Raw genomic sequence first — 27,235 nt, forward strand, 5'->3', positions numbered from 1 at the left:
AGTATTAAATCTATGCTGGGAAGAATGTAGAACAAAAGGCTTTGAAAGGATTTGTTTCATAGTTGGCTGGTTCTGTTTTATATTTTAGAATGGGAGAGAGTGTATGTTTGGACGCTATGGGAGTGACCTACAAAATCTTTCCACCCATCTCCATCAGCTCACTTCCCTGAGCAAATCACAGCTCTGGGTCTTAGGAGTTCTCATTTATAAGACAAGAAGATTAAAATTCGTAATCACTTAGCCTTAACTTTTTCTGACTATAAATCTCTAAAGTCTAAGTGCAATTTCACATTTATCTTCCAAATAAATTAAAAAACCCATTGTCACCTGGTCAGTTCAAATTCACAGTGACCTTCCATCAGTGCACAACATGGGGAAGACCTCATCCAACCACAATTAACTCTACAAAGGGAAACTTTCCCCATCAGTAACATCCACAGTATAAAACAAATATCTTCAAGGTTCAACATGACCCCCATGTTTCTGCATATACATCTACTAACCACTGAGTATGAAATGTGTTGCCAGTGATTCACAGATGGTTATTTACTCACAGCTGTGGGGTTTATGAAGAAGCTAGATTGAGGGGTAAGGGAGGCAAAAGATAAAAAATGAAATTCCAGGTTTAGCGATCAGCATCCCCAAGCCAGGTTAACACCAAGACACAATTTCTCAATTAGTTCAGACAGCTTCAGTCAGTAAGTGAAAGTCCAGGTTTAGTCCAGCACACAAATGCAAGAAGCCTTTAATTTTCTCAATTGTCCAGCAATCCTTGTCACATAGCAGTCCCATTTTAACTCTTCTTCAATTGTCCAGAAGCCAAAAACCTTTAACTCTGACTCCTACCTCAGGGCACCAACTGGCTAAGCCTTGCCAAATTCTCTCCACAGTCTCTTACGAGCTAGCTCTCTTTCTCTCCCATGTTCTCATCACAGCTGTTGACAATGAAGACATTGATCAATGGGTAAACAGGTGTCTACAGTTGAGGCAGCTAGATAGCATGCCCCCTTAGAGAGGCACTAAGGCTATGGATATAAAAGCATGTTCAAAAGTCCTAACACCACAATCAGGCTTCTGAGGCTGCAAATCTTTATGGGAAGAGGCTATATTCATCTTCTTAGAGAAGTAGGGGTTGCTCTGATCTTTTGATTAGCTGTGCACTCTGGAGCACACTACACCACCAGGACCCCGTCCCATAGCCTTCTCAGGTGTAGTCTCTCTTTGAAAGTAATATGAATACAGATAACACTTGATGTCTCTATAAAAGACATGACTCATTGGGACCTGTCCTCAGCTGCAGTCCCAATAGCTTTGATTTCCAATTTGTGTTCCCTTGACTTTGGGAATAGTCTTCAACAAGCTAAAAAGCAGCCTCTACTTTTACCAAACATGAAATCAGCACTCAGATAAATTCAAAGGGAAGGAAAAGAATGGAGAAGCAGCCTTCACATTTTTGTAAGCAAACTAAGGATTTTAGGAAAACTGTTTAAGGTGATGACCATAACATTAATATTTTGTTTGAGAACTCAGCATAGCCTTCTTGAAGCAAATGACATGACATAGGGCTTGAGCCCAGAGAATGCAGCATTTCAATTTAAATAGGCACAGAGGAACACTGAGGGGCAGCCCTTAAATATATCATGCCACCACATTTCTTCCATGCCCACCAGTTTCCTAGCATTCATCATTTTTATTGCTTTGGTTATTTATATGTTTGACAAAAGAAGACGAGGAAGCACTGTGATGTGCAAAAAAAATATTTAACTTTTGTTCCTTGATAACATTCCCTTCAGTCGGCAAATGTTTTACCCATTGCCAGAACCTACAGCCTACAGGCCCAGGACCTAAGAAGGGCCCCACACTTGGTCAAATCCTCTGCTATTGCTGGTCTTGATCTTTATAATAATTATTTAAAATGAATGAACAAGTTGTCATTTTCACTGTGTCCAACAGTTTGCAAATCTACCCTGCGCATGTCCACTGCTGTGTTTTGTTTTGTGGTTTTTTTTTAATGCATGTTCCTGTGGTTTGAGTGAAATCTTATAGACTAAATTAATTCCCCATCAATAATACAAACACATTTACATTAGTATTAGCAGCAATCCCCTCAATAAACAACAATTCTTCCCACTTTCTCCCTGGGTTCTCTGTTTCTATTTCATCTTCTTTCCTGCCTCTTGGACTTTGCTTTGGGGCAAAGTCCGTCTTTTGGATTTACATAGTTGATTATTCTCAGAAGCTTACTTCTCATGGGTGTTAATGTTCACTTCGGAAGCTGCCCTACTGTCTTTCAAGATACTTTATTCTAACTTCAGAAATCTCTTTTCTCCAGCGACAAATGAAATTGAGCACCCTCCAAATCAAACCACTGCATCATATCTTTACATGGGTGATTAGAAGTTACTCAAAAGCATTGTCCAATACTGCAGGCTGGAGCCATTCAGCATTTATTATTTCCATCTTTTGACAAATGTTCAACGTTGCCCATAAGCATACTGACAGCTATGTCACTAGGTTTTTTACACCCCCTTACCTTCCCACTCATTCTCTTGCCTTTTTATTCATGGATATTCTTCTGTAGGTCTCTAAAATTCAACAGGGCCCAAATAGCAGTCTTCACCCTCCCATTCCATTCTGCTCCTCATTCAGTATCTTTCTCATTTGATGAATGTCATCACTATCTTCCTCATTTGTCCAGACCAGAAATTTGGGAGGCATCGTTGACTTTTACATCAAACTGGTTGCTAGCTCAGTATTTCTTTAAATCTGTTCACAAATGTGTCCATCCTCTTTGCCATCTATTGTTTAGTCAATGCAAATACTCTTCTAAGTTACTATAGTAATTTCCTAACTAGCCAGCTCTCGAGTCTAAGTATGAAAAGTCATAGAGGTGTGCATATATCTGTGTCACTTGAAATACTCTGCACTATTTGCTTGAGAATTTCCTCCATGCAAAACCACAGCATTGATGAAAGGCTAACTTGCTACTCTAGCCCTTTTCAGTGTCCCACTCACAGCATCCCAGTCCAGGATCCAGTGACTTATCTTCAACTGTTTATCATTCATACTCCACTTCTCTCGTCTCATAACTTCTAGTTTCCAATATCTTATTTGTCCTTTTTTCTCAATCCTCCATGCGATTGCCTCTCCTCAATCTGGGTCTCTATTAACTATAACAGCAATTCCTTTGTTTTCCTTGCGATAGTATTATATCTCCCAAACCTTTTAAGTTTAACATTCAGACTAATCTTAACAATATTTTTTTTTCTATTTATTTCTCCACCACACAAAGTTTATAGTAATTGCCTGTGTTTTATTCTATCAAATGGAAACAATCTATTTTGCTTTAAAGGTACCTCAGCTTAGAATTTCAGCTCCAAATCTACTCAAATTTACTTCCCAGTATTTCTTCATTACACCTCTATAACCCTGGTCTATCCACTTGCTGTACAGAGGTAACTCGTGGTTGCTGTGAAGCTGAACACTGTGACACTGATGTGTCAAATGCGAGAAGGGTTACCCATGGTGGACAGTGTTTGGTGGAGCTCTCCTATAAAAACAATCTTGGAAGCAAAAGTGGCATCCACTTCAGAAATAGTTTGCCTCCGGAAACCCCATGAACCTGGAGAAAGGATGAAAGTTATACAGGTGTCCAGGTCTTTCGTTCATAGGGTCGATATGAGTCACCTATGACTCAATGGCACTTAACAACAACAACAACAACAAGAAGACTTCTCTAACTGTATCAGTCCAATTTTCTCAGTTATACATATTCAGTCCTATCTGCCACCTTTAATTTGCCACTGTTTCATCTATGCTTTGGCCTACAGACCATCACCTTTCTGCAATTGGATAAAGTCCCACCTACTCCATAAGATTGTTGTTGTGATCGGGTAATGCTGAGTCTATTTCAACTCACAGCAACCTAGTGTGACAGTGTGGACTCTCCCCCTAGCATTTCCTAGTCATTATGGAAGCAGATTGTCAGATATTTTCCAGTGAAGCTACTGAGTGAGTTTAAACTACCAACTTTTGGGTTTAACCAATATGCAATTGGGACTTCTTTTTCATAAAGTGCTGAACCTGTGACATGACACAATTAGTAGTCAGAAGATTCTAGCTTGCAAATGAACACATATATATATACACACACATACATACATGCATATATACCACTCAGATTGAGTAGTCTGGGGTGGAGTGACTGTTTCCTAATATTGTTGTATCTGAGAAAAATGGTGGAAATGGGAACACTACAAAGTACTCATTATGACTGGTTTGAAAAAGGAAGAAATAACTCTTCTGTTTGCTTTGAACCTATCAATATGCCTCTACTATTGTTGCTAATGCCATGATATTTGTCTAACACTTTTTAAAAATTTTATTATTTTGTGTGTGTACCGTCAAATCGGATCTGACTGGTACAGGAAGAGATTGTCCTTCTCCAGCAGAGCATCTGGTGGATTCAAACCATGTACCTCTGGGATTGCAGTACAGCTTCTTGCCATTAGGCCACCAGAGCTTGCCTTGTCTAACACTTTTAAGAATACTCTTCATTGGGGGGAAAACCCATTCTGGTGAATTAGATCCATCATGATAAAAGGTACAGGAAAATGCCATGAGTGTTTCATTAAACTGACTTTTTGATGAAGACCAATCACATCTTAATCAAGCAACACTCTTAACTATTTACATTGCATAAAAACACAAAAACATACATATTTCTTGCTACCACAGTCAAAGGAATTCAATGTGAAATAGAAAGTTAAATAAATGAGGTTAGTCACATAGGAAAAGACATTCTGTGCAGTATAGAATCTAAACAGAGAAAATGAAATTGTTGAAAAGACTTTCAAATATTCAGTTTACTAACAACTCTAATTTTCCCTTTAAAAGCCAGAACTAAAATCACTGTTTTCAAGTGGACTCTGACTCATGCTGACCCATCAAAGGCTTGTGGAGACTGTAAATCTTTATGGGGAAAATGGCCATCTTTCTGTGCAGATTAACTGCTGGACTCAAATCCCAACGTTTTGGTTAGCAGCTGCGTACATGACACACCACATCACCAGGGCTTCTTACTTGCCTGTTGGTGATATGTAAATTTAGTCCAACTTGGAAACAACTTACGTAACTCCTTCATGGAAAAATAAAATCTTCACAATCATCTTCCCTTGGTATAGATGCAATTTTTTAAATCATTGAAGATACTTGGAGCATATTCTTGCATTAAAACCAAGACAAGCCATTGTCCTTAAATCAATTCAAGTTCATGACAACCTGATAAGACAGAGTAGAAACATCACAAAGGGTTTCCAAGGCTGTAAATCTTCACAGAAGCAGGCTGCCTCTTCTCTCTCCTTCAGAGAGACTGTTGGTTTTGAACACCTGGCCTTTAGCAGCCAAGTATATTAACTAGTCCATCACCAGGGCTCCCCTTTTCTCGCACTAGAATAAGGTCAAACACAAGCCATATGAATCAGCGTAAACTTAACTACAAATTCCTAAAGACAGAGTTAGGAACAGATCATGTTTGTAACTCAGAACATATGGAAGTTCCTAACCCAGCCCAGGTGGGTGGGCTCCAACTCACTGTGATCCTCCATGATGGGAAGAGACTGCCACACCTTTCACATAAGGAGCAGCAGTGGGTTTAGAACTACCAATCTTTCAATTAGGAGCACAACACTTAACCTACTATGACAACAGGGCTCCTTATAGTGAGGTTATTTGAACCTAAAATGTAAAAAGAAAGAAAAGAAAAAAATAATGATTTTTAAAGTTTCCATGCCTCCTTCTTTTCGAGTATAAGAAACTATTGTAACTAGTTGGTGCCCAGTATCATCTGATTATACGAACAATCTGTCCACAGTAAAAAGAAATCCAGTCCATTGATTCACCTATCAATTTTTATGTTGTTGTTGTTGTTATGTGCCGTCGAGTCATTTGCGACTCATAGCGACCCTATGTACAACAGCCCTAAACCGTGCTCTATCCCGTGCCAATCTCATTGCCTCTGACACACCCATCCCGATTACCCCAGTCACTGAATCAATCCACCTCATAGATGGTCTTCCCTTCCTGCGCCGTCCCTCCACTCTACCCAGCATGATGTCCCTCTCTAAAGACCTGTCTCTCCTTACAACATGTCCAGAGTATGTCAGGCGAAGCCCCAGAATCCTTGACTCCAAGGAGCAGCCTGGTTTAACCCTCTCTAGGATGAATCTGTTTGTTTTCCTGGCAGTCCATGGTACATTCAATCCTCTTCTCCAGCACCACAGCTCAAAGGCGTCAATTCTCCTTCTATCATCCCTAGTCATTGTCCAACTCTCTGATGCATAACAAGTGATTGCAAAAACCATGGCCTGTATCAGGCGCACCTTAGTCTCCAGAGAGACACCATTGCTCTTGATTACTTTAGAGAGGTCCCTAACCGCAGACTTTCCCATTGCAATACGTTTTTTTATTTCCTGGCTACTGGTGCCAAGAGTGTTGACCGTGGAGCCGAGCAAACTGAAGCTGTGAACACTCTCAATCTCTTCGCCATCCATCCTGATGCTAGTGATTGGTCCGGTGGTGAGAATTTTTGTCTTCTTGACATTGAGCCTCAGTCCATACTGAAGGCTGCAGTCCTTGACCCTTTGCAGCAAGTTCATGAGGTCCTCCTCAGTTTCAGCAAGCAGGGCTGTGTCATCTGCATAACGCAGATTGTTGATAGATCGTCCACCAATCCTAATGCCACACTTCTCCTCATAGAGCCCAGCCTCTCGGATAATCTACTCTGCATACAGGTTTAAAAAGTATGGAGATAGGACACATCCCTGGCATACACCCTTCCCAATTTTGAACCATGCAGTGTTACCCTGCTCTGTTCTGACGACTGCCTCTTGGTCCAAGTATAGGTTTCGCATTAGCACGATTAAATAGTAGTATCTTAATACTATTATTCACACTTACACAGAAAATACATTTCAATGGCCACACCATAAGTGTGTTTCATTATTTGATGCTGAAATTAAAAGGTAAAGATTTATTCACTGAGAGAGAAATCTGGTGGTTAGTACCTAACAGATTGTGCTGTTAACCAAAAAGCCCAGAGCTTCAAATCTGTCAGTTGCTGCATGATAGAAAAATGGGTAGTCCTCTCCCACAAAGGGAGATGTGATGGCCTAATGGTAATGAGATGTGCTGCCAACCAGAAGACATGCAGTTCAAATCCACCAGCTATTCAACAGGAGAATGATAAGCGGTTTCCTCTCATTCTATTAGTAACCTCTGAAAACCTGCTGGATGGTCAGGTATGGGTTGTTTTTTACTCAAAATACATAATAACAACCTCTCAATAAGATTTATAGTCTTAGAAACAGAATGGAGGGTGCTTGTGAGTCAGTACTAACAGCTCAGAGAATTCCAGTTTGTTTTATGACAACAGTATGTTTGCGTATACCTAAAACCATTATTTTAAAAAAGATATAAGGAGGTTACAGTCCCAAAGGTCTTGTTTGAACTGACATAATCAACTTAAATTGTTGAAATGGTTTTAATGAGTTTAAATGTACTGTTATAGTCCTCCTCCACACACTGTTATCATAAAACAAACTGGAATTCTCTGAGCTGAAATATCTTTAAAACATCCAATTTTATATATAGCCAGTAAAGATCAATCAATCCTAGAGTGTGTGTACAGTGTTAGCTAAAACTATAAATCTGGACACTATGCAATGATGACTGATCCAATTAGCCATTGTCAGCTAGCCCATATAGTAAGTAGTAGACCATGGATTTTAACTGATGAGATTTTTCCTATAGAAGTCCACTCATCAAGGAATTCTGGCGGTGAAGTTTGTAGGGAGTTGTACTGATAATTCAAATGCAAAACCTCTCACTATAATTCTTATTAATAGAAACATCCAATGAACACTATACCTTGTTCAATATTTTATGTGTACCTCGCAAAGCATACTACTCTTTCCTTACATAGAAAGGCACACTTAGAATAGTGTTAACTAAAGCAGATTGGCATTCATAATAAGAATAATAGCAGAAGAGTCTATAGCTTGCCAATCTACAAAGTGATTTGGACATGTATAAAGGAACCAATGAATATAACCATTTAAACTAAAAATAGCCCTGTAAAAAAGTGATTGTTATGCCCATTTTTTGAATAATAAAAAAGATGTTCAAAGAAATTGAGGGATGTATGTAGCTACTAAATGGTAGATATAAAGCTCATTCTTTGATTACAAGCCTAATACTTCTTCCACTGAAAGAGCCAAGATTCAGATAATGACTACTTATGAGGCACTGTATGAACTGCTGCTCTGGCACTTTGGGCTAATGCTGGAGGACTTTAAAAACAAAGTAGAAAGTAATGATAAGGCCCATTGACTTCTTTATGCATTTTCAAAACTCGATCTCATATCTTTTCCATTTAACCGTTCTGCAAAAAGACTCAATCCAGTCCAGACCCTTTCTTATTATGATGATCTTAGAAAACAAAATTAAAAGGGAACTTCACTTCAAGCACTTTATTTAATGAGCAGAGCTTACATAAGTGTGCAGAAATAATACCCTGGAGCTATTTTATACAAGAGGCACAAAAGATCTACCGCAGATGAGTGACAGAAACATAATTAGTATGAGCTCATGCGGTTGCCAAGTTGCTATTATTTAGAAAAGCACCCTGCACTTCAAGTTGAGCTTTTGCTACCCACTGACTATCACAGTCAACAGAAAGTGAAAAATGGTGGCCCAGGAGCAGATGGTCCTGCTGTGATTTCCTGGGGAAATCATTACTTGATAACCCTGTCAATACTGAGCACCACTGAGAGGTCTCAAAAGAGAAGCTACATTCCTTAGCCTGGGGTGCCTCAAAACCAAACACCAAACCCGCTGCCATCAATTCAATTCTGACTCAGGATGACCCTCGATAGGTTGTCCAGATCGTAAATCTTCATGAGAGAAGACCATTTCATCTTTCTCCCATAGAGCAACTGGTGGGTTCCCATCATTTATCTTTTACTAGTAGCCTAACACATCCTATGCTACCAAGGCTCCTTCTCCGCAATGTGTAAAACAAAAAAAAACAAAAAACAAAAACAAAAACTCCATCCAATGAGTATGAATTGTTTCTTTCTTGATACCTAGGACAGTATGTCAATGTTTGCTCATATTTTATACCCTAGAGGACACTATGCTTGAAGCCTTCCCCAGTCTCAGAGAATACATGAGAGATTGGTTTTACAGGGTCTATAGTGTTCCTTTAAGTAAGGATGGTGAAACTTCATCTCACATATTTTGGGCACGTGGTTAGGAAAGTCTGGTCCTTGAAAAATACATGAAGGTGGGAAAAATGCAGAGTTAAGGAAAAAGATAGGGAGTAGGGAAAAAAGATGGAGAGTTAGGGAAAAAGAGGAAGACTACACAAGATGAATTGACACGGTGACTGAAACAATGGACAAGGAGCTCAGAGATGGTGAGTATGGCATCAGAAAGGGCAAGGTTCAAATCTGTTATTCATACAGTCTCAATGAGTTGAAGTTGACTCAATGGCACCTTACAATAACCTCTGTGAGATAACATTTAGAATGTAACCAGTTTAATTCTGTTTCAGTCATAGATATAGCTAAAGTCAGAAAGACTTTAGGCCTGTATATTTCCTGGAATGACTTTTGAAGCAACTTTTCTAGAATCTTTCAAGCAAGTTCCATATACGCATATGTGTGCTTTCAGAATTTGGCATAGGTAAGGAAATATGAAAGCTGCGCTCTTGTTGGTATCTTTAGTCAGGCACAAGTTAAAGAAAAGAGGGGAACCTGAAGCATCATCACAAGGTAAATTGTTCTCGTTTTGAAGGGATTTGTGCTCTCCTTGTTATTGTTTGTCAGTGGTAGGTAGAACTGAGAGGAGGGGATAGGATCATTTAAAGCCTTGACATTTTAAAAATGTTCATTTAAAAGCATGACTTTTGGCATAAAAAGAAATACTACTTTGTGTTTAAAGAAATCCCTTGGTTGAGAACCCAGGACACCAGCAAAGAATCTAATATAGATTAATTCAAACATTAAGCAAATATTAACCACCAGACATAATGTAGGCATTGATTCTACAAAATCATCTTCTCACAATAGCTAGGAACCAAAGTCATTCAATAAAAATAGAAGTTCTTGAACAAAGAATATTTGCAGCTTAGACTTAACTGTTGATTTAAGAAATGAATTCTGTTCAATATAAAAGGAATAGGACATAAATCATGTACTTCTCCTTCCCCCTTGCTGATGAATATGGCTAGACAAAATGAGGTTTTTACATGTAAAGAGGGCTTACAGAATTCTAATTTATTAGGCTTTTAAAATTAATATTTCTGTTAAAAATTGAATTACGTGTATGACATAATATAGGACAAGATTCAGGTCTGTTGTTACAGAGTTGCTGTGAGTCTTACTTGACTTGACAGCACCTAACAACAACAACAGAAGCTGCACGCAATCACAAAGGCACATAGTTCAAATCCGACAGCTGGTCCAGGTGCGAAGTATAGGCAATGACCTCTGAAAACCCACTGTACGATCAGATGTGAGTAGGTTCCAATTCAATAGCAAACAACAATAGATGATTGAGAGATAGAGAGATAGATACATGTATACATGCATAGATAAATATATAGATACATACATAGATTTGCATGTAGAATGGAACATTAAAATATTTATATCCTTTATTCAAAGCATTGAAAAGGCACTATGAAGCAGGAGTGGTAGTAGTTTTGTAGCTGTAAAAACACTCAATCCAAACACAGGGGACTGGACCTGTAATGTCAGTTACAACCTGACCTTTGAAACATCTCAGAGCAGAACATGCTAAAACAGGACTTAGACAAAAAAACAACCAACCAACCAAACCATAGAATAGAGGAAAAACTGATTCCAAGACTGAAATATTAGAAACAAAAGGGTAAGTTTGAATTCTAGAGAACTCAAAATAAAAAAGTTGGAATCAGTGCATATTTTAGAGGAGAGTCAGATCTCAAAAACTAGTTGTGGTCTTCATATTTGACATCTTTGAGATTGTTGTTTTTGTTGTTAGGTGTCTGTTGAGTATGACACTTGAAAAGCAAATCTGAATCCTGTCCTATCCCGTACCATCATCATCTATAACACAAATAGCAACATGCCCAAAGTATGTGAAATGAATCTTTACTATTCTTGTTTCAAAGAACTCTGGCTATACTTTAAGACATAACTGTTTGTTCTTTCAACAGTCCATGGATGTTCAGTAAACCTCTCCAACAACACAAGTCAAAGACATCAATTCTTCCTTTGTCATCCTTATTTGATTTCTAACTCTCAGATACATGGGAAGTTATTGAAAAGAACATGACCTGAATCCAGCATACCTCAATCTTCAAACTGGCATCATTACTCCTCAGTAATTTGGAGTGGTCCTTGACAAAGGCTTTCTCAATGCAATACATCTCCTGTTTTCCACAGCTGGTACCAAAGGTATTTATTGTGAATCCCGGTGAGACAAAATCATTGATGCTTTCAATATTTTCTACTTCAATCAAAATGTTGCTGGTAAGTCTAGTGGTGAGGATTTTTGTCTTCTTGTTGAGAAGGCTGAAGTCTTCGATCTTCTGCAGCAGGCTTTTTAAATCCTCCTTACTTTCGTCAGGCAAGATAGTGTCATCTGCATAATGCCAATTGTTGATGAGTCTTCCTCCAATCCTGATGCCACATTATTTTTCACCAGCTTCTCGAATGATTTTTTCAGGGTACAGATTGAATAGGTATGGAGAAAGGATACAACACTAACACATACCTTTCCTGATTTTAAAGCCCTGGGGATTAAGAATCTCTAATGCCAGAGAAATGCTTTCATTTCACAAATAATCCTCTTAAATCCCAGTTAACCCAAAATAAGAGTGTGCACCCTGATTTATTTAACAAGTAACTGTATTTCTCAATTGTTCTGGGTACTAGGAGGAACACTGGGCATGTCTGGAAAACTGCTGACTATCCTTTTCCCTTAAATGAGTTTGTAAGTCTAATTGAGACATGTCTGGATGTGTCTGTGAGTTGCATGCATTCTTAAAAAGGAAAAAAAAATAGAGGCACAAATGATCTTAAAATAATTTAAAAGTGTTATTATTTCCTCTTAGGAAAACAAAGAGCTCTGCACTTGAGCTTGTTCTTGAGAGCAAATTAAAAATAAAAAACACAAATCTGGTGGTAAAGTGTTTTATTCATGTGAAATATGTGCTGGGCTGCTGAAAGCCCAGCAGTTAGAACCTGCCAGCTTCTCCAAGGGAGAAAGATGGGAAATCTCCTCCTGTAAAGATTTACAGCTTTGGAATACAAATGTAGAGTCTCCATGGGTTGCAACCGATTTGAGATCTGTGACTTTGGTTATTTTGGTTTGATGTCTACATACCACAGGGTACACAAGCTCAACTGGTTAAGGGAAAGGGTGAAAAGTATGGTAAAATAAAAAATGACAAGTCAGCCTATAGGTCCACCAGAACATGAAAGATGTCCAGTTGTCAAACAGAAATTTCCAACTTCGAGAAAAATGTCTTCCTATTGGTTCCTGAAGCCATCCCCATCTATCTAATTATATCAGCCAAAAGAAGTAAGCTTCAAAGGATAGCTGGTGTGCAAGGCACCCAAGATGCCTGTTCTCAGTCAATTGTTATTGTTTCTGATCTGAACACCTGCTCTGTGACTAGTGTCTACATTTCCACTTCTATTTCCTTCAAATTTGGCATTCTTGGACTTCACTGAGTAGACATCAGTTTTCTATTCTCAAAGCCCTCTATGTTCTCACTCGTATGAGAATCATAACATTCTTTCCTATCATGATCACTTGATTCTGAGAAACTATCTGTTTAGATTTGATTTTAAGTTTATTGCATGAAAGAATGACTCAGCATAAGAAAGCCAGTTAATGTAATTCATCACATTAACAAAGCAAAGAACAAGAACCACGTGATTCTATCAGTTGTTACAGCTAAGGCATTTGACAAAATCCAACACCAATTACTGATTGAAACACTCAACAAAATAGGAATTGAAGGGAGTTTTGAGGCATTGAGCACCAGTGATTGAAGACTGCATGAGTTGTGGGATGATATCAAGGATACGACTCATCAAAAAACAAAACGTCAATACAAAAACAGAGGAGAAAGAAAAACCCAAAACTGATGTCAAAAGAGACTCTAAAAATTGCACTAGAGAATCAAAAAGTCAAAACAAAGGGAAAACATGCCAAAGAAAAGAGCTGAAAGGAAGATTTCAAAGGGCATTTCAAAAGGACAGAGAAGATAATTATAATGGAATTTGCACAGCACTGAAATTGGAGAATAAAAAGGGAAGAACTCGCTCTGCATTTCTCAAGCTGAGAGAACAAAGAAAAACCAAATTTAAACCTTGAGTTGCAATACTGAAAGATGTGATGGACAATATATTAAATGACCTAGAAAACATCAAAAGAAGACAGAGGGAGTACACAAACTCATTCTCTCTCTCTCTCTCTCTCTCTCTCACACACACACACACACACACACACACACACACACACAAAAAAAAAATGAAAATGTAGGAAGTACCATATGGAATTATCATATGACAATGAAGGAAGCAGTAGAAGCTGCATTGAAGGCATTGACAAAAGTTAAGGTCCCAGCAATCCATGAAATACCAATTCACTTGTTTCAATTAACAGACACAGCCTTGGATGCACTCACCAGTCTGTGCCAGGAAATTTGGAGAACAGCTTCTGGCCAATGGATTGGAAGAGGTCCATATTTGTTCCCATTCCCAAGAAAAGTGATCCAGCAGAATGTGGAAACTATCAAACAGTATCATTAATATCATATGCAAGCAAAATACTGCTAAAAATAATTGTAAAATGGCTAGAACATAGATAGAGAACCTCTAGTAACTCAAGCAGGATTTAGAAGAGGCCATGGCACCAGGGATATCATTGCTGATACAAAATGGGTCCTGGTTGAAAGTAAAGAATACCAAAAGAATGTCTATTTGTGCTTTATTGACTATGCAAAGGCATTTGACTATGTGCTTCAATCATAAGTTGTTGCCGACATTGAGAAGAATGGGAGTCTCACAGCCCTTAATTGTGCTCAAGAAGAACCTAAATCTGGACCATGATGCCATTGTGCGAATGAAGCAAGGGGACACTGCATGGTTTAAAATTAAGAAGAGAGTGTATGATGGTTATATTTTCTCTCCATAACTATTCAGTCTGTATGCTGAGAACATTATTCGAGAAGCTGGCCTCTATGAAGAGGAATTGAAGAGACTGAAGAGAGACTCATCAATAACCTGCTTTATGCAGATGACACAACCTTCCTTGCTGAAAGTGAAAACTTGAAGCACTTGTTGCAGAAGATCAAGGAATTCAGCCTTCAATATGGATTGCATCTCATTGTCAGGAAAACAAAGATTCTTACTACTAAACTGATAGGCAACATTAAGGTAGATGGAGGAAAGATTGAAACTGTCAATGACTTCATTTTACTTGGATCCACAATTAACACCCTTGGTACTAGCAGTCAGGAAATAAGGAGATGCATCACTCTGGGAAAGTCTGAAGTTAGGGACCTCTCCAAATTATTAAGGAGTAATGATGTCATTTTGAAGACTAAGGTGCATCTGATTCAGGCCATAGTCTTTCTGATTACTTGCTATGCATCTGGGAGCTGGACAATGACTAGGGATGATAGAAGAATTGATGCCTTTGAACTGTGGTATTGAAGAGCACTGAACATCCCATACACTGTCAAAAGAACAAACAACTATGTCTTGGAGAGGGTGCAGCCAGAGTGTTCTTTTAAGGCAAGGATGATGAGGTTTCACCTAACACACTTCAAGCATGTTGCTAGGAGGGGCTATCTCCTGGAGAAGGACATGACGCTGGAAAGGGTGGAGGGTCGACAAAGGAGAGGAAGTCCCTCAATCAGGTGACATTGTTGTTGTTGTTGTTGTGTATTGTCAAGTCAGAACCAACCCAGAGTTGACCCTCTGGCAGGTTTTCAGAGGTACTTAACCGCACCAGAGGAGACTGCCTATCCTTCACTCAAGGAGTAGCTGCTGGCCTTGAACCACATGCCTTCAGGATTGCAATGCAGCTTTTTGCCACTAGGCCACCAGTGCTCCATTTAGGAAATAAAAAAAAAAATAAAAATTGGGAATATCTGCTGTTAGGAACCCTTCCAGAGGGCGGAAGAGCAACAATATAAGTATAGAGATTAAGGTGTGGGTATTCCAGGCCATGGTCTTCAAATTGCTTGCTATGCATCAGAAAACTAGAGAATGACTAGGAAGACAGATGAGTTGTGGTGCTGTAGAAGAGTATTGAGCATACCATGGATTTCTGAAGAGGGTGAAACTGAGTTGCTCCTTGGATGCAAGAATTTTGAAACTCTGATTCACATACTTTGATTATGTTGTCAGGAGGGACCAATCCTTGGAGAAGGACTTCATGCCTGGAGGGTTGAGGGTCAGCATAGTAGAGGAAGACCATGGATGAGATGGATTTACATGGTAAGGGAAATAAGTTTATAGGAGTTGGAGAGACTGATTCAAGATAAGTCAAGGTTCGGAGCTATTGTTCTATGGGGTCGCTATGAGTCACAGTTGATTTTACGGCACATAAGAAAAACAACAGCACTGATGGCTTAGTGGTAAGGAGTTGCACTGCCAACCCAAATGCATGTGATTTGAATCTACCAGCTTCTCCATGAGAGAAAGATGGGAACTCTCCTCCCATGTAATTAATTTACTGCCTCTGGAAACCTGCCCAAAGGCTGGCTCTGACTCAAAGATACTCAACAACAATGTGATTATAAAAGTCAAATAAATGAAGGGAAATTGCAATCAAAGAAATTTTAAGAGATCACAAGAATAAAAAACTGATTCCATAAGTTTTTCTCATTTCAACTGTCTATGTCAGGCCAGAATTTCTGGTTGTATTATTCCTCCATATTCACAAAGGGCTTAACCAATGTTAAAAAGAACCATATCTTCTGAACTTATATCTTAGAAAACAATTAGATACATTTACCTTTAAAATTTTATTATTTTGGAATTTTGCCTGAGTTAGAAATGTAGTACATGTCTTCTACTGGATATGAAGAAAATATATCTCTCCTGGAGAAACTTTACGCTAAATACAAATGATGACTTCTCACCCTATCTGACCTTGTGATTTGCACACTCCAGATCAATGTTTAAAGGCCTGCTACCCAGTCTCCCAAGCTCCCCCAGGAATGTCGCCTACCCAGAGAGCTGGCACCTGGATGAGCTTCAAAGTCCCCACATGGGCACTGGGGTGAGCTCATCACATCAGGCTGAAAACCAGCCTTTGTTCCCAATGTCATGTCTTGCCTGAGTAGGAGAGGCTATCCTCACAATCACGTCCATTCATGAGGGGACAGCTCTGGGGTCCACACTGAACAGCTCTTCATTGAGCTGCAGAAAACAGGGAAATAGCTGCCGTGTTTTCCCAGTGATACTATTAATATTTAAGTGCTGTTCTCTAGGGGAGACATTAGGAACCCAACTCTAAGAGGGCTCTGACCTATTTTCCTGCTTATGGCTGTACTAATGAACAAGTTGTGCAGGAAAAAAAAAAGGAAAAGAAAAGAAAAAAAAGTATATACGTTTGAGTAACCAAAGAAAGCTAGTTCTGGAGAAATATATGTTGGCAAAAGTTGCAACTATTAGTGTAGAAAACAGAAAAGATTTCTGATCTAAGCTTTGTGCTCAGCAGCGTGTGATAGTGGCACCAGCTCCCACCCTGGGTGCCGAATGTATTATTAATGAATAATGAGGCTCAAGTCATGACACCTGTAAAGTGGCGCGCATGTCTGCATGCAGAGCTCTCACTGTATCTCATTCTTGTCACAGAGTTACAGAAAGCAAGTAAAGCAAAGCTTATTCTCACTTCAGGGAGGTTAAGTGATTTGCCAGGAGCCACTTAGCCAGTTAGCAAGTACAAATAAGGACAGAGCAGCAGGATCCTTGAATAACACTGGCTGACACACACCAAGCATGACATCTCAGGTTCTGCAATCAAGATGGTGCTTCCTAAACAGAGGACAGGAGCTTGCTGATCCTTCCTGGGGCTGTCGCCATAAAGACTCCTGTCACAACATATCCAGAGGGTCTGTTCCACCATTTAACTTAGGGTTTTGGTGTTGGGATTTTTTTATTTATTTTCCCTACTAGACATTTATTGTTAACTCACAACCTATCCTATGATAGCTCCAAGTGCAGAAAGAAAACAGCTCAAATAATAGTTACCAAGTTTATCAAAGACAAGCAAGTATATAAATCTAGTGTTATAAACAAACAACTATACATTTCCTTAGGGAATTCTGGTGGCCTAGTGGCAAGAAGCTGCACTGCAATCCCAAAGGCATGTGGTTCAAGGCCACCAGATGCTCCATGGGAGGAGGATGGGCAATCTCCTTTCACGCAATTAACTGCCTCTGAAAACCCACCAGAGAGTCAGCTATAGGTTGGTTCCAACTCGATGGTACACAACAACAACAATATATATTCCCATCTTTTTATTCCATTTCTTTGACCTTCCTTCTGCATCTCTTTTTCTCATCATCTTGGTCTACGATGAAACAAGAGAAAAATGATTTTTATAATATTGAAATAGAAAATATTTCCCCTAACCTTTTCCTTCCAAAGTTTTCTTTTGCTTACAGTCCTGGACACGGTATGAACCCCACTCATAGAAGACATTAACATCATTTTTTTTTGAAACCTTACTAACATTGGTGGTGTGGTACATGGCATATCGGGCTGCTAACCTAAAAGTCAGCAGTTCAAATCCACCAATTGCTCTGGGAGAAAGATAATCTCCTTCCATAAAGGTTTACAGGCTTCAAAATTCAATGGAGGGTGGCTTACCATTGGAATTGACTAGACAGCAGTGTGTTTTGTTTTGTTTTATATACACTTATACATAATTTACATTATATATGTATGATATATTTGGTTTTGAACATTCAAAGCATGTGCAAACCCATTTGTTCTAAAAGCAGTAGAGGAAGGGGGTGGGGGAAGATCTTTTGTCCTTTGGACCAATGTCTTCAATGTCTTTCCTCTCTAACAGAGTTTCTCTGTCACTGCTCATTTTGAAAGGGAAAATTCTGTCTTGTGCAGTCAGAGACTTTGCAGCATCCCTGAACTCTACCTGGACAATGCCAATAGCAGCCCCTATCAAAAGCCCCAACCAAAATTGTCTCCAGATGACATCAGGTTTCTCCTGTTGAAGAAATATCTTGACTAACTGTCCTGCCTTGTTGTCTTTGTGTATACGTATGTGTGTGTACTGCTACTTGTCTGTGATGTGAGAGAGAGAAGAAACTGGAGAAGGGAGTAGTTATTTTGAGGGGCATGTCATTCCTGAGGTATAGAGGAGTCCAAGATAAGTGACATGAGAGACTCTACAATGTCTCTTTACCTCACATTGGCTTGAAGGAATACTGTGAGACTGGTTAAAGAATTGTGAATTTTCTATAGGGGGGGAGGGAACAACTCACAAAGCAAGCATTGAAGAGAAGTAACATATGTATATACAACATGAGTGGTTTTAGCCTGCTGGAGCTCCCTTTGCCTTCTACCTTTTGTATGTGCTTGTTCTACAGTGTGTTGAGTCAGAACTGACTAATAGCTGGCCAACAGGTGGGTTTTCAGAGACTGTAAATTGCATAGGAGGACACTGTCCACCTTTCTCCTGAAAAGCAGCTGGTGAATTTCAGCCATGTGCTTCAAGTAGACAGGTCAACTCCTTATCATACCAGAGCCACCGAAGCTCCCTTGGTGATAGGAAGTCAGTAGTTTTTGGTTTTGAATTATTGATAAAAGAGCCTAATGGTACAGTGTGTAAAGTATAGAATTGCTAACCTAAAGGTCAGCAGTTTTAATCCACCAGCCACTGATCAGGAGAAAGATGAGCAATCTCCTCCTATAATAATGTCTAGGCTTGGAGCACTAGGAAGTCACTATGAGAACTGATTTGAAGCCTGCGGGTTTGGTTTTATCTGAGTGTTTATTGATATGGCCAAACAAAATGGTTAAAAGATTATTCGGAATAAGAGTTCATTCTTGAAATGTCATAAACCACTTTTCTCAATCCATTCATTTGTGGTTGGACATTATGGCACATTCACACAATGGAATACTATGCAGCACACAGGAGCAATTATAACCTAACTTGGGAGGCACTGGAGAACATTATGCTGAGTGAGTGAACAAACTCAGTCCCACAAGGATAAATACTGTATAAAACCATTATTATAGAATGAGATAAGGATCCAGGAAGGCTGGGAGAGGCTGGAAGCAGGAGGATGTGAATGTGCAGGTGAAAGGGGAATTAATCATGGGGTTGCACAATTTGATAGGTGGGGGGGTGAGGAAAATTGAAATAATTTGTTCTAATTTGTATTCAAATTTTGTAAATAAACTAGCAGAAAATGAAAAAGAAATTTAAAAATAAAAAAATAAATAAACCACTTTTGTTTTCCCCTTGTCTTTGTCTTTATCACAAGGATACATTAGTCATCCTTAGAAACATATTCAGAGTACATTTTAAACAACTAATTAATTCTTGCAGTGCATTAATATTGAAGGCATCTTTGTCACTTCATAGTGGGAAGACAGATGTAAAAACAAGTGGCTTTACTGTTCTGAAATAATACAAATTAAGAAGTAGCTCATGAATAGAACATATGTCAAAACATTAGTAAATCCTGGATGCATAGTTAAGACCAGGAGATTGAGATGTGGTTAGACTACCAAGGGCAATTGACCATGTCTAGAATTAGCACTCTAAATTCTACATTTACTCTCTGTTCTATCAAAACAAATTTTTCTTATGAAGGGCTTTTAAAGCCCACTGCCACGTATAAGAACACATCTTATTTTTACAGGAATCCTCATTACAATCTAAGTATCATCTATGCACATGATTTCTATCCTTGGGGATCAACTATAAAATAAGCAGTCAGTAAATTTCCAAGTCATTACTTCCCTAGTATGCAAATTTCCTCATAAATATAATAATGTTCCTTTGTCTGAAAGCTTGATGCTGGGCACTAGGAAAATTCAACTGTAAGTGTGCATATCTATTTGTTCAAACCTTTAAGGAAGTTGGAATAAAATTTATACTGAAGAACCGAGGCTGTCCTTTTAAAGACAGTTTCTGTGAGTGGATAATTATAAGCAAGTCTGAAAATGACAACAAAGGACAAAAGGATAGGAGGTGTTAAGTATTTTATGGAGCTGTAGCCAAAAGATAAATGGACTTGGAGACCTAAGTATCCATTACAAATCGTTGTCTTGTCCCTAATTAGCTCTATGACCCTGGGCAAAACTGCCCTCAGTGAATTAATGTGAGGCACAGAAGCTGGAAGAAGAGGAGCAGGTAAATGATTTCTACTTTCTTCATCCCTATTTCACTTCCTCAAACCAATTCTATTCAGCCATCCTTATATTTGAACATTGAGAGAAGGTGTAGTAATGCCAGCCCACGTGGCACAATGGAATTTAATTGCTAAGGTGACTCTGCCCACTGTATATGTCCTTGATTCCTTTCTGCAGTATCATTTAACCACGCTTAAAGCAGGACCACAAGAGTTTAACAATTTCCTGCTAACCAAAAGCTTGGTGCTTCAGGAGCTCAAAGGAAGAAAGACTTATCAATCTGCTTCTCTAAAGACTACAACCTATTCACAATAGCAAGATAATGAAAACAGCCCAAATGTCCATCAGTAAATGAATATACTGAAAAGTTGTGGTACATTCACACCAGGAACACTACACAGCAGTCAGAAGCAACAATTTTGAAAATTACTATATAACATGAGAAAGGCTAGAGAGTATTATGTTACATGAACTAACTCAGTCTCATAAAGACAAATAATGCATTAAGACCGTTGTTGTAAAAATAGAATGATTACTAGTAAGAGGTGTATAGATGTCCATAGGGGTAGGGGACAGGGGAGAGGGGCTGAAGATGGGGAGAGGAAGAAATCATGAGGCCACAGAGTTTGGTGGGCAGAGGAGGGGGTAAAGGAATTAGGAAAGGTCCAGTGGGGACCTGAACAGTTGGGGTAATTGTGGACATGGATCAAAGGTGATCAATTTTATAAAACACAATATATGAGACCGATCATATCAAACAAAATGGGAAAAGAGTAATATGTGAAACACAATGTATATAAACAAAACATAATGTACATAAGCCCTGTGTGAAAATCAATACAAAATAAAAATAATTTAAAGAAAACAATCAACGAGCATGGTACATTGGGGAAATCTGGTGTCAAGGACCTCTCCAAGGCACTAAAGGGCCAAAGGAGCAATGACATCAATTTAAAGAACTGATTCAAACCATGGTCTTTTCAATTACTTGCTATGCATCTGAAAGTTGGATACTGACTAAGGATGGCAGAAGGACTGAAGTCTTGAGTTGAAGTGTTAGAAAAGAGTAGGGAACAAACTTATTTCTCTAAAATATGCCTTTGAGAAAGTTCAACCAGGGTGTTCCTTAAAGGCAAGAATGGTGAAGCTTTGTCTCACATACTTTGGATATGTTGCTAGGAGGGCCTGTTCCTTTGAAAAAGACATCATGCTTTGAAGGTGGAGGGTCAGCGTAAGGAAGGAAGAAGCAGCTCAACCAAATTGAATCAACATGGTGACTGTAACAATGGGCTCAAATACATCATAGACAATGAAGATGACACAGCATAGACAAGGTTCAGATTTGTTGTGCATCAGATCACTATGGGCTTTAGTTGATAGCACCCAACTAATATATGTAAAATCCAGAAAGATTCAGCAGCTACACATAAAATAACTATATGGAAAAATCCCAAAGACTTAGTAAATTATTGTGCCTAATTAAACAATTCAACAAAGTGACATGGTACAAGATCAACATAGGGAAAAAAATCATTTCTAGTCTAATGAGATCTGGACAAGAGGTGGAGACGAAGCCTTTTTAAATTTTTTTTTATGACAAAGCCTTTTAAAACCTTTCTCCTTGGAATTAAGGCTTGGAAATACAGGGTCTAGAGCTTTATCAATACAAATTGTTGTTGCTGAGTACTGTCAAGTTGGAATCAACCCACCGGTGACCCTCCAGCAGGTTTTCTGATGCAGTTAATCACATGGGAGTTTGTCCTGCATATACTTGGGGTTGCAGTGCAGGTTCTTACCATTAGGCCACCAAGGCTTTCCAAATGGAAGTGGGGGAGAGGGAAGAGCACAGCCGATAAAACTCTATAGGCTATTGTAGCTTGTCTCATGGGGTCTCAGGGACTTGGAATCAACTTACTAGTGTCCAACAACAAAAGTGAGCCTGTATCTCATTTTAGAGAATAAAATAATAAAATCACCTTTAAGATCTCTTTGGTGTGTTTTGTTTTGCTTTGTTTTGGTGTGTGGGTTTTTGGGGGTTTTATTTTGTTTTGTTTTTAAGGGATGTACGAAAGCTGTAATTCAGGTCAGTAGCACAATACAATCACTCAGTCAGAATAGCTTCTCAAGGCACCTCAGCCTTGAGACTTGTCGATTTAGATGTGCTGCAAATCTACCAGTCCTGTCAATTATGGCTCTCCCCTTTATCCCTCCAGTTTTGCAATAATTTAGGCAAAGGATCTTAGCTGTGGTTCCTCATGAGATGGTAGTCCTAAGGTCAGCTCCATCTCATGTCAGGTGTCTGGTTCTTTTCTGTGCCTGCTATTTGTGCCTGATCTTGAAGGAAGAGTCATGTATATCATATTTTCTATGTGGTCCTAAGCACAACGCCTGGCACATGGCAAGTATTCAGTAAATATTTGTTGAGTAGATGAAATGTCTGTGCATCAAAATTGACACACTCTATCTCTTTCACTTGACTTGGTCATCCATACAGAACATGATAAATGGCACTCCCAGACAGCGCGTAAGTGCCAAAGTAGAAGCAGAAAATAAATACTTCTAAGAGCTGTCAGTATTTTAAACTCTCCAATCTGATATGTTCAGTAATTATAGTAGTGTCATATGAAATTTTTCATGTAGGTCTTTAGTTCTTGCTAACAGAAATAAAAACATGATTCGAAAGAGTCAATTTCTAAGAAAAATATAAAGAAAGCAACTCCAGAGAGAATTTGAACAGTTGAAACGAAATATTAAAGATTGCTATTTCCTGCAGCAATAGACAGATTTTTTTTTTTTTAACTAAGGCCGTTACCAACTAAAGTTGTCACTAGCCATCTGCCTAGGTCTAATTGGGTCTGTCACTAGCATTGCATGGAAGTTTAAATTTTGTTCCTCCAAGTAGAAACCTAGAATATGCTCTGTCATCAAATGTTAATCTTTCTGAATTGCTAGCTGAATTTCCAGTCTCAGTCTAGTGCAACAAGATTAAAAGTCTCTGTAGCAATAAACACGGATGTGCCTATATCTGTTTGAGTAGTGGGTCTCACTACTTTAAGGGATATCCCCAATAGTGGAGTTGCTGGGTCAAATTATATTTCTATCCAACTTTTTGAGAAAGCACTAGACTTCTATTCATAATATCAAAGAGATATAAACAACCCAAGTGCCCATCAACAAGCAAATGGATAGAAAAACTATGGTACATTCACACAATGGAATATTATGCAGCACTGAAAAACAATGAACTCATAAAACATTACACAACATGATGGAGACTATAGGACATTATATTGAGTAAAATATCTCCATAATATAAGGATAAATACTATTCATATGAAACAGGGCTGACTTGGGGGCGGGGAGAAGAATAGGAAAAGAGTGGATAAATAATGAATACTGCATTGTTGCATTGGGACATATAAGGGGACGACCTGTCCAAAAGTAATATATGATTAGGCATTATATGCATGACAACAACCCAGAACAAGAGGTGCAATGCAAAGTGGACTGGGGGAGGGAAAATGGAGGGGAACAGAGGAAAATGTGCAACAATGAATGAATAATAAAAAAATTTAAAAAGTCTTTATAAGGCCAGACTCATGCCCCAGATAGTTCAACAGCGTGCCAATGCTAATAGAGGATGACAACCACCATTCTACTCTGGCAGCAAATATCATAATTCATTGTGTTACTGTTTTATTGAAGAGCTCACATATACCAATTTAATTTTCTACATGTACATTCAGTAACAATGATTACGTTCATCGAGTTGTGCAATCAATCTCACCTTCCTTTTCTATACTGTTCTTCCCTCATCAATGTAAGTTACTGCTTCCCAAGGTGTCCAACTAATCTTTCTATTTATTATTGTCAATGTTATCATCATTTTATCACATATTGTAAATGGGTATAATTCTCAAGACAGATATTCTTTTGTTATCTGAACCAAATGAGGAAGAAAGAGTTGGACACAAGAGGAAGCAATGCATTTTGAGTCTAGTAAGCCTTCAAGAACAAATGTCTCCTTTACCATGAGACCAGATGAACTAGCTTGTACCTGGCTAACATTACTGAAAATTTTGAACTAGTATGCTATACAAGAATCTTGATCAAAGGAGGGGAAGATGCAGAAAATAATTTCAACATGTAATGAAATCCAGACTTTCATCCATCGAGGCTGGATGAAACTCCAAAACTATTGTTTTAAAATCATCCTTAAACCTTAAGCCAAAAACACACACTCTGAAATTCTCTTAAAATGATAGTTTAGCTTAACTAATAATCAATGTCTCCTTTGGTTTTAAATGTCAGCCCTTTAATAGCTTTAAATATTGACCCCAACACATCATTGTCTTACATGGGTGTGGTAGTCGATATTTCTGCTACCTAGTGTATATTTCTTGCATAATAATCTTGCCTTGAGTGTGAATGGAATTTGTAATTTAATGGGACAGCAACCACCTTAGTTAGATTACAATGACACAGAACTCTGTTGTAGCTGACTGGAAATCAGAGAGATATATCATTGTTATTCAAAACAAAATTAATATCCATGCTAGGAGAATGCCTTTGGGACCATAGGAACTGCATGCAGTCTCTAGTTGCTGAGAATGGTCAATAGCTAAGATAAATACACGGACCTCAGTCCTATAATCAAAATGAAGTGAATTCTGCTAAAAGGACCATGAGCTCTAAATAAGAATCATAGCCCTACCTGGTGAGACTCAGAAACAAAAGTATCCAGCTAAGCAATGCTCAGATTTCTGACCCAGAGAAGCTATAACATATGGATCTTGTTTTAAGTCCCTAAACTGGTAGTCATTTGTTATACCAAAACAGTAATCTAATATAGAAGGCAAGGAGGGTTATGATCACATTTACAGCATCAGGTAAGTAAATACTGTTGCTGTTATGTGCCATCTAGTCACTTGCAACTCATAGCGACGTAGGTATAGTAGCTCTGAAACCTACCTGTTTTGAGCCAAGCTCATCATCTCCCACAAACCTAATCCCATTTCTCCAGTCACAGTCAATCCATCTCACCTTGGGTCTTTCTCTCCTGTGCTGTCCCTCCACCCTTCCAAACATGTTATTCCTCTCCAAAGACTGGTCCTTCCTGGCCACATTCCCACAGAACACAAGACAGAGCCTCAAAATCCTTGCCTCTAGGGAGAAGCCCAGTTTCACCCTCTCCAGGACAGACGTCTTTGTTCCCCTGGTAGTGCACAGCATGTTCAACACACTTCTCTGGCCCCGCAACTCAAAGGAATAGAGGTATTAAGAAAGCTAAATTCAGAACCATTCGGAAAAATTATAGGCTCCAGTTTCCCAATAGTTTTTAAATTACTGATGATCCTTTAACAGAGTTACACTTGATTTGGTAACATGAGCATCAAACAATAATTGGTGCAGGTAAAATAAGTTCAAGGAGGAGAAATGTGAAGACAGAGAGAGCATTTGGGGGATCTAGCAGTAGTCACTATACCAAAGGGTTACTGATCCAAATATATAGTCACTCTATGAAAAAGAACTGATCAACACTTAACAGTTTCAGGACTTAGCATATGAAAAAGAACTATGGTACTAAAGGAAATAGTACAACTCTTATTGTGGATATTGATGGAATATAAGGCTCTATGAATTGAAATACTATTTGATGTGTTTCAACCATCTGATGCTGTCCTGAACAGGCTTACTTGTCATGTCAAGAAATCTGGAAGACAGTTAACTGGCCAACCAATAGGAAGAGATTCATACATGTGATCACTTCAAAAAAGTTACCAGAGGTTGTTGCTGCTATGAGCCAATGAATTGGGATGGACTCATAACTTATCCTACAGCAAGTTTTCAGAGGAAATGGTTCATATACGTCGTTGTTATGTATTGTAGAGCCAAGTACAGCTCATAGGGATCCTATGAAAAACATCTGAACCTTGCCCTATCTATCCTGTGCCGTTCTCATCTCTGACACACTTGAGCCCATTACTACAGTTACAGTGTCAATCTATCTGGTTGAAGGTCTTTCTCTTACATTGATCCTCACCTTTCTAAGATAATGTCTAAAGAAAGAATGTTGCAGTTGTCCCCAGGCCTGCTCATTCTTGAGGAAACCTTAAAATGTCTATCTCTTGATAAGGTGACTAGACAATAGAGTCTGATGAGGCCCTGGGCCTAATCACACACTGACAAGATCCCTGCCATAAATTCTTGAGCAAAGTACCACCCTTTCTAAGTCTCCCTAAAAACCCCTATAAAAGGAGTCTGTCTTTGTTTGCCTACATGCCACTCCGATTCTCTCTGCAAGTGGTCATCTGGCATCCCCCTCAGACCACTCAATAAAGGTCTGCTTGTTTCTTGGGACCAGCTTCTCTCTTTCTCTCTCTCAACTCTTTTTTCTATCTAACAAGTTCCCTCGCCAAGGAACCCTGCTATCTTTGCCTCCAAGCAACACTCTGACTGCACCCTCTATAAGACATATCTATCTGTTCCTTTGGAAGTTCATGAGCTTTACTGAGAAGAGTTCAGTGCTCTTCTCCAACAGCATAGCTCATAGGCATCAATTTTTCTTGTCATCCTTATTCATTTCCCAGCTCTCAAATGTATATATAGCAAGTGATTGAAAAGACAGTAGCCTGGATCAGAGCCACCTTAGTCTTCAAATTTATTTCATTAGAGAAGTCCCTGACAGAAGACCTTCCCAGTGCAATACATCTCCTGATGTGTGGATCCAAGCATGATGAAGTTGTTGACAGTTTCAATTATTTCTCCATCAT

At 38.8% G+C, this 27,235-nt stretch overlaps 1 protein-coding gene across 1 annotated transcript in view; it reads right to left on the reverse strand.

Annotated features, from left to right (window-relative positions):
* SLC35F1 (solute carrier family 35, member F1) overlaps positions 1-27,235 on the reverse strand; it is a 711,879-nt gene that overhangs the window by 531,545 nt on the left and 153,099 nt on the right. The gene's annotated exons all lie outside the window — the stretch shown is intronic.

Source organism: Elephantulus edwardii, unplaced genomic scaffold, assembly GCF_000299155.1.
Source record: "Elephantulus edwardii isolate Elephantulus edwardi_28Jun2011 unplaced genomic scaffold, EleEdw1.0 scaffold00002, whole genome shotgun sequence".
NCBI classification, from domain to species: Eukaryota; Metazoa; Chordata; class Mammalia; order Macroscelidea; family Macroscelididae; genus Elephantulus; species Elephantulus edwardii.